Source organism: Macaca mulatta, chromosome 7 (genome assembly GCF_049350105.2).
Source record: "Macaca mulatta isolate MMU2019108-1 chromosome 7, T2T-MMU8v2.0, whole genome shotgun sequence".
Lineage (NCBI taxonomy): Eukaryota > Metazoa > Chordata > Mammalia > Primates > Cercopithecidae > Macaca > Macaca mulatta.
This window is the reverse complement of record NC_133412.1, coordinates 262294-269121: the sequence shown is the minus strand read 5'-3', so window position 1 is coordinate 269121 and position 6828 is coordinate 262294. Positions and strand designations below refer to the sequence as shown.

The 6828-nt window shown below is 50.6% G+C and overlaps 1 protein-coding gene across 1 annotated transcript in view; it reads right to left on the bottom strand.

Moving 5' to 3' along the window:
• Positions 1-1540: 1540 nt before the first annotated feature.
• The window catches only part of LOC144329712 (uncharacterized), a 195707-nt gene continuing 190419 nt past the window's right edge, over positions 1541-6828 (bottom strand). Inside the window, exon 5 of the mRNA XM_077938672.1 lies at positions 1541-2575. The gene's annotated coding sequence lies outside the window, so the exon portion shown is untranslated. The remainder of the gene's footprint in view (positions 2576-6828) is intronic.

The following is a 6828-nucleotide window of genomic DNA, read 5'->3' as shown; positions in this document are numbered from 1 at the left end:
TCCTAAATGAGTCACCTGCTTTCTCTTCTCTTTGCTTTCATGCCCCACCAGGGTAGGTCAGTCCTGTCAGCCGCAGCAATACCTGCATGCTGGGGTTCCAAGGAGATTGGGGGTGTGTCGGGTCCCCCAGGGAGATTCGGTGACTGAGGATGCTGTCATAGCAGCCAACACGTCCTTATTGTTTTCACTTTTAATGAAGTCCAGTTACTAGGTTTTCTGAGGCACAATGATGTCCTTGTGAAAAATTGGTGATCAGGGAAGCAAGCAAGTGTGGGAAAATGATCCTGCCCTTAAATCTAAAAAACGATGAAACAGCAAAGAGCCCTGAAGAGCCCATGAACCTCCTCATGGGGCGGTGAGGAGACACCTCAGTAATGGCTTAAAAAAGTGATAATACTGAAGAAAAGGTAAACTAAATTTTGGGTCTCCTATGGGTAAAGAGATTGTGGTTTACATTTTGGAGGTATGCGTTTATATACTTATTTATTTTTCTTTGTTGGATTTAGAATTAGTTGAAATAATTGTGTTTTTTTAATTTAAAAAATTGGGGTATACGAAGTCTAATCCCTTTGTGATATTTCTGTACTGTGAGACTCCACATACAAAAGTGAAGCCCAGACTGTCTGTCTCTAATGAACCAGAGAGAGGTGGTCATCTCCTGCAGGCCGGTCTGGTATCCAGGCATCTGGCCATCCTCCCAGTCTTGGGCACACCTGCATCACTGGTGCTTCCTGCCAGACTGTGACTCTGCCCAGGTTTCAGGAGCACCCGGAACTGTTTTCCTAGGGGCTCCTGCTTTGTCCTGGCTCCTGGAAGCACAGGCTTTTGACGAAGGACTCTCCCCACTGCCAGGTAAATTGGTGATTGCCCCACAGTCTGTATTTGTCACATGGGGCACAGAGAGTCTGGGCGTGCTGTCCTGGCCCTGGAGCCAGCTCTAGGACTGCCCGGCGGCATTGCCTCCACCCCTCATCTGGGAACAGGGCGGTGGGGAGGAGAAGGGAAGCAGGGTCTTGACCCTTCTGCGTCTCGAGAACACGGGAACACATCGTCTCATTGCCTCACACCATTCACAGCCCAAGCTTGTGTGAAGTATTATTTTATAACCTCCCCTGACAATGATGTATTTTATATAAGCAGCACATAAAGTGGTAATTTAATACCCTATCGAGCAGGATTAAACAATAAGGAGCAGATATCACTGTAGAAAAGTTACTTTATCCGGGAAACATTTATCTACTGCAGGTGGATGTGAATCATGGCTTCCTCCTCGGTGGCTCCTGATGAGCCTGTGAAATTCTGTCCTGTTCACCACTGTTAGTTATAAGCTACACCTTTCCTTCTATGACGTTAGTTACAAGCTCTACCTTTCCTTCTATGATGTTTATTTCTTGCCTGTTCAGCACTGTTAGTTACAAGCTATACCTTTTCTTCTGTGATGTATATTTCTTGAAGGCATGGACTAAATCCTAATTCCACAGTATTCGATGCACATACTCAAGAGATACTTGTTTGAATGAATGGATTAATAGAAAATAGAAGTGGTGACTTCACTTTATTTCATTATGTCAAACTTTGTCTACACGGAAAATTTTATGGTCCTTTGGAAAAACAGGGCCTCTGTGCAGGGTTGTTAGAGATTGTGAGAATGCCGCAAATGGCTCTGTGGCTCTAGGCTCACAAAGGGCTTGAGGGACTTGGTGGCGCACCTGTGTTGAAAACGGAGTTCTGCAAATCCATTGGAGTGACCTGCCAGCACACACAATCCTACTTCCCAGTTGATTTCTGCACAGAGGCTTCTCCTGAATGCCCCAGGTGAACGTGGGTTCAGCCAGCACTGCTGGGCTTCCACAGCAAGCCAGGGTGCTGCAGGGACGAGAGAGAAGAGGGGCAGGACCAGGATCTTCCTGGGCCCCAGTGCCCGTGTGGGGACGCTGCCTAGCCTGGCTTTTCTGGGGGAGGTCAGGGAAATGATGGCATGGAGGGACTGTTGGTATGCGTCGCTTGCTCAAACATAGATCCCAGGTCTGTGTGGGAGGCAAATAGAAATTTATGTGGGTATCATCAGTAACATAGCAAACATGGGCTTCTTCACTAGGGTGGCTGACCCTCTTGCTCATCTGCTGAGCAAAGGCCCGGCCCGGCCCGGCCTGGCCTGGCCTTCTATGCCTCCACAGTGAGCTTTTCTTAAGCTCTGTCCACTCTATGGAGATAGCCGGAGCCAGGGCAGATATGGGGTGTTTTCCACTTTTTATTTATTTTTTCTTTTTTGAGATGGAGTCTTGCTCTGTCGCCCAGGCTGGAGTGCAGTGGTGTGATCTCGGCTCAGTGCAAGCTCCACCTCCCAGGTTCACGCCATTCTCCTGCCTCAGTCTCTCGAGTAGCTGGGGCCACAGGTGTCCGCCAACACACCAGGCTAATTTTTTGCGTTTTTAGTAGAGTCAGGGCTTCACCGTGTTAGCCAGGATGGTCTCAATCTCCTGACCTCGTGATCCACCAGCCTCGGCCTCCCAAAGTGCTGGGATTACAGGCGTGAGCCACTGCACCCGGCCAGGTATTTGTCAGTTTTTGAAAGCTACATTTAAAGAATGAAATAGACCGAACAGAATTACTTCCTTTTGAATATTTAATACTCAGTCTACCAGAACACTTAAATATAGTTAATGTGTTCAAATAATAAGAAAGAACTTTCCCTCTGTTCCAAAGAAAAAGTATAAACAACCTTTTACTTGTCAGGGATTTCACTATGTTTCTAAAAAGCCAGCAAGCACTTTTCCTGAAATAGACCCATCTCTTCCTCTGCATAGACCCTATGAACATTTTAGCTACATTTCTGCTGTATCTTAATGTGATAGATTGTAGAAAATTCCTTGCTACTGGAACTTCACTGATGCTTTCCTTTGAAACATCAAATAGAAAGTATGGATAGTAAATCTCAGACTAGTTGCAATTATCAGTCTTGGTAGAGCTGCCACCCACAGCCTCTGTCAATTACAACAGAGTGTGTCTCCCCAGCAACCCGGATTAGATTGCGGACCAAGCCAGGCTCACCCAGGATTCAGTGCAACGTCTTTCAAAGCTGTAGTCACTGTCCCTGGAGGAGACTTGAGAAGTCCTCCCTTTGATGCCTGTGCATGGCTGTTCTCAGATCACAGCAGCTGCAGCAGCATCTCAGAGGATGCCAGCAGGGGTGTCCTGGGTATTGACACCACGGTAGGGGCCTGCAGTGTCTGAATGAAATGGGCCGTGAAAGTGAGCACCCTAGAGGAGTCCACAGCCACGTTTCAAAGGTGCAGTGGCCCGAGGTGAACCCCAGAGCACTGAGGAGCCTGGAGTTGACCTGTCACGACTTCATTGAGAGAGCTGACTGAATTCCGTACCTGTGCGGGCAAAATATGGCTGTTTGCGCTTGGCCCCTTCTCAGTCCAGGGCTAGGGAGGTTGTCTGCACAGCTAGTGGGAGCTTAACTTTGTGCACACTCGGGGTTGGGTCCCACTCCTTTCTGTGAGCCCAGGGAAGATAGACATGCCGAGCTCTCCTGGAAGAGGGCCCTGACGAGTGGAAGCTGAGCTTCAAGATGGTCGGCCTTGTGGTGTGCGTGGCGGGTTCGGAGTCGGTGTGTGCTGAGTGGGGGCCCGGCTGCTGCTGTCGCTATTGGGCTCAGCAGACGCTGCGGGGGACGTGGCTCCTGTTGTACTTGGTGGTTTTCTCCTCACAGGAGTGGGTTTCCCTGCTGTGAAGGTGTCGGGGCTGTGACAGGCAGCCTGGCAGGAGGAAGACGCTCGTGGGGTTGTGCCCCGAAGCCCCCTTCCTCTTGAGGAACATGAAGGGGGTTTGGGACCCTGCTTCCGGCTGCGCTCCCTTGCTAGGTTCTTGGCCTCAGGGGCCAGGAGAAGCTGAGTACAGGCCTGAAACCTGGACCCCTTCCACAGCCTCCGTGGCGTTTGTGGTGTGATGCGGGACGAGGCCCTTGGAACTCCAAGCCCTACCCTGGCATGCCTGCCCACTGGGGCGTCTTGGGCACCTGCTGTGTGCTAGGCTCCGTGGTGGGGTGGGCGGTAGCAAGGGCTGTGGGGTAGAGTGGACACGGTACGCGGATGATGAGAAGCGTCAGGGAGGCAGTGAGAGCACAGCTGAGACCTGCAAGGAGGGGACTGGCTGTGGGTGTTGGGGCTCAGGGAGCTGCCTCTACCCAGAGCCACAGTGGCCAGTGAGGGCAGAGCAGGGGACCGAGGCCCAGGGAAGCCGTGTGTATGGTTCGCATCAGGTGTGCGGGTCTGCCGGGCTGTGCGGCCCTTCTCAGTCCTGGCTGGGCCTGGGGTCCCAGAGGGAACGGAGGGTCTTTGCATCTCCCTCCTCTTGCTTCCCTGCTGCTTCCTGGTCAAGGGATGCTTCTTTATTGCAACTCTGGCAGTTATTGTGCATATTAAGAGGAGTTTCACAAAATCGTAGGGGGGGAGGCGGACTAGGGATTCATTTTTTTTTTCTCCCCCTGATTTTACACGGAACCTTCTACTACCCCTTAGTGTGGAGGCAGAGTGCAGATGCTCTACAGTTATCTATCCAGGAAGAGAAGAGCTGATGGGAAGTCACAGATCTGATCATTGCAATAGCACTGACATTTTTAAGTGGGAGAATGCTGATGTCTATAATAATCAGAGTAAAACTTCAGTAGCTTCAACATAAAGATTCTGAGATGATCTTAGAGCCATTTCGTCCCTAGATCCTTCTGCAGTGTGGAGTGTGACATCTCTACCAGCCTCTGGTCAGTGGCCGCCTGTGGGTAACTGAATGCTTGAAGTGTAAATGAGAACTTCTAATTTTATTTAATTTTAGTCAAATTTAAATAGCTATATGGCCCGGGCACCGTGGCTCATGCGTGTATTCCCAGCAGTTTGGGAGGTCGAGGCGGGTGGATCATGTGAGGTCAGGTGTTCAAGACCAGCCTGGCCAACAAGGTGAAATCCCATCTGTACTTAAAAATATAAATAAAATAGTCAGGCGCGGTGACAGGCGCCTGTAATTCCAGCTACTCGGGAGGCCGAGGCAGAAGAATCACTTGAACTCGAGAGGCAGAGGTTGCAGCAAGCCGAGATCGAGCCACTGCACTCCAGCCTGGGTGACAGAGGGAGACTCTGTCTTAAGAAAAAAAAAAAAGATTTTAAAAAACCCTACATGCCCCTAGTTTCCTCTGTAGGAGACGGCATGGTTCCAGAAGGTACACTTTGTGTTGAGGACTCTGCAGCGTCAGGCTGGAGACAGTCTCCCTTCCTAGCAGCGTGGGCCCCTGGGCTGTTCTTCTACCAGAAGGGATGGTGGCGTCTCTGGGAGGTATCTGTAGACTCAGATCTGTGTGGATTAGTGACTTGTGTTACTCACAGATACTTAATTTTATGGGTAAATGAATACCTGGACTGGCTGCAACTTCAGGGCGAGATTCGGGAGTAGGGAGTGAAAAGTGACGACGGAACCCTGGGCTTGTCCTGCTGCCCCCAGGACCCGGTCGGGGTGCCTTCTCGTCTGAAGTCCCAGCACGTGGTCAGGGTACCCCTTGCCTCTGAAGCCCCCAGGAAGTGATCGGGGCACCAATCCCCTCTGAAGCTCCAGCACCTGGTCGGGGCACCCCTCCCTTCTGAATCCCCCAGCCACCTGGTCGGGGCACCCCTCCCTTCTGAATCCCCCAGTACCTGGTCGGGGCGCCCCTCCCTTCTTAAGCCCCCAGACCCTCCTGGCCTGCGGTGCTGCTTCTCCAAATGCTGTCCTTGGCTGTTTTCCAGGAGTCACCTGCACCAGAGCAGGCTGCGTGTGTCATTTCTTGTCGGATCTGGGGTGTCAGTGAAGCTCATTTATCTTGTCTTCCTCCTCATGTGCCGTATCTCACCTGTTGACTGTCTGAGTTTGTGTGAGTGCGTGTTGTGCGTTCTCAGGCTGTACCCGGTGCTTAGGTGACAAGAACGTCTTAGAGCAACGGACTGTCTGCTCCAAAGGACGCTGGGCATGAATCGAGACACAGTTTACTTGTGGGGTTTAAATTTCCTGGGTGTTGGAGGCAATTAAGGGGAAACAAGGTCTAAAAAAGCCCCTGCAGATGAGGAAGGCAATAATGAAAAAAATTACTCTATACACACTTAGCAGATTATTTACTTTGTAGATGAATTTTGCATTTCGGGAACTACTAAAGCTACTGTTTGTAGGGATTCCTTGATGAGCTTCTTGTTTTCTGTCTAGAAAGTAAAGTGGATCGGTTTTGCCTTTAATGCTGACTGACTAGAATCTACTTCCTTTTCCCCCCATTCACGTTAGGGTGGGGATTGGACTGGAAGAGCTGTAGGATCTCTTTATTTCTGATCTTAAATGAATTTTTTCTTCAATGCCCGGTTCTTTGGTTTGGGAAATGTGCTCAATTTGTACCGTGCTTTAAATGTACACAATGGTCGAAATTGCTACTTTTCTTTAAAGTTAGATATAACATCTTAAGTAAAATGTCATCTATAAATCAGGCACAGTCTGGGGCCTGGAGACCCCTCTTGTCACTTCCTTCCAGCTGTGTCTTCTTCCCTGGCCACATTGCCCCTGGCCACATCTCCTCCCCAAACCACGCCGTGTCATCCGCCCACCACCTCACCTCTGGTCACAACACCTCCCTCCCGGCCACATCACCTCTGGCCTCACTGCCTGCCTCCCTCCTTCCTGGTGGCCTCCGTGGCTCCCACTGTCTGCCCTCCCGAGGGTCTGTTCAAGGCTCCTTCCCCGTTTTCCACTCCTGAGTGGGTCTCGGGGCCTAGATGTTTCACAGGATGCAAGTTTCTTCCCTTCCAGCCGTGGGTC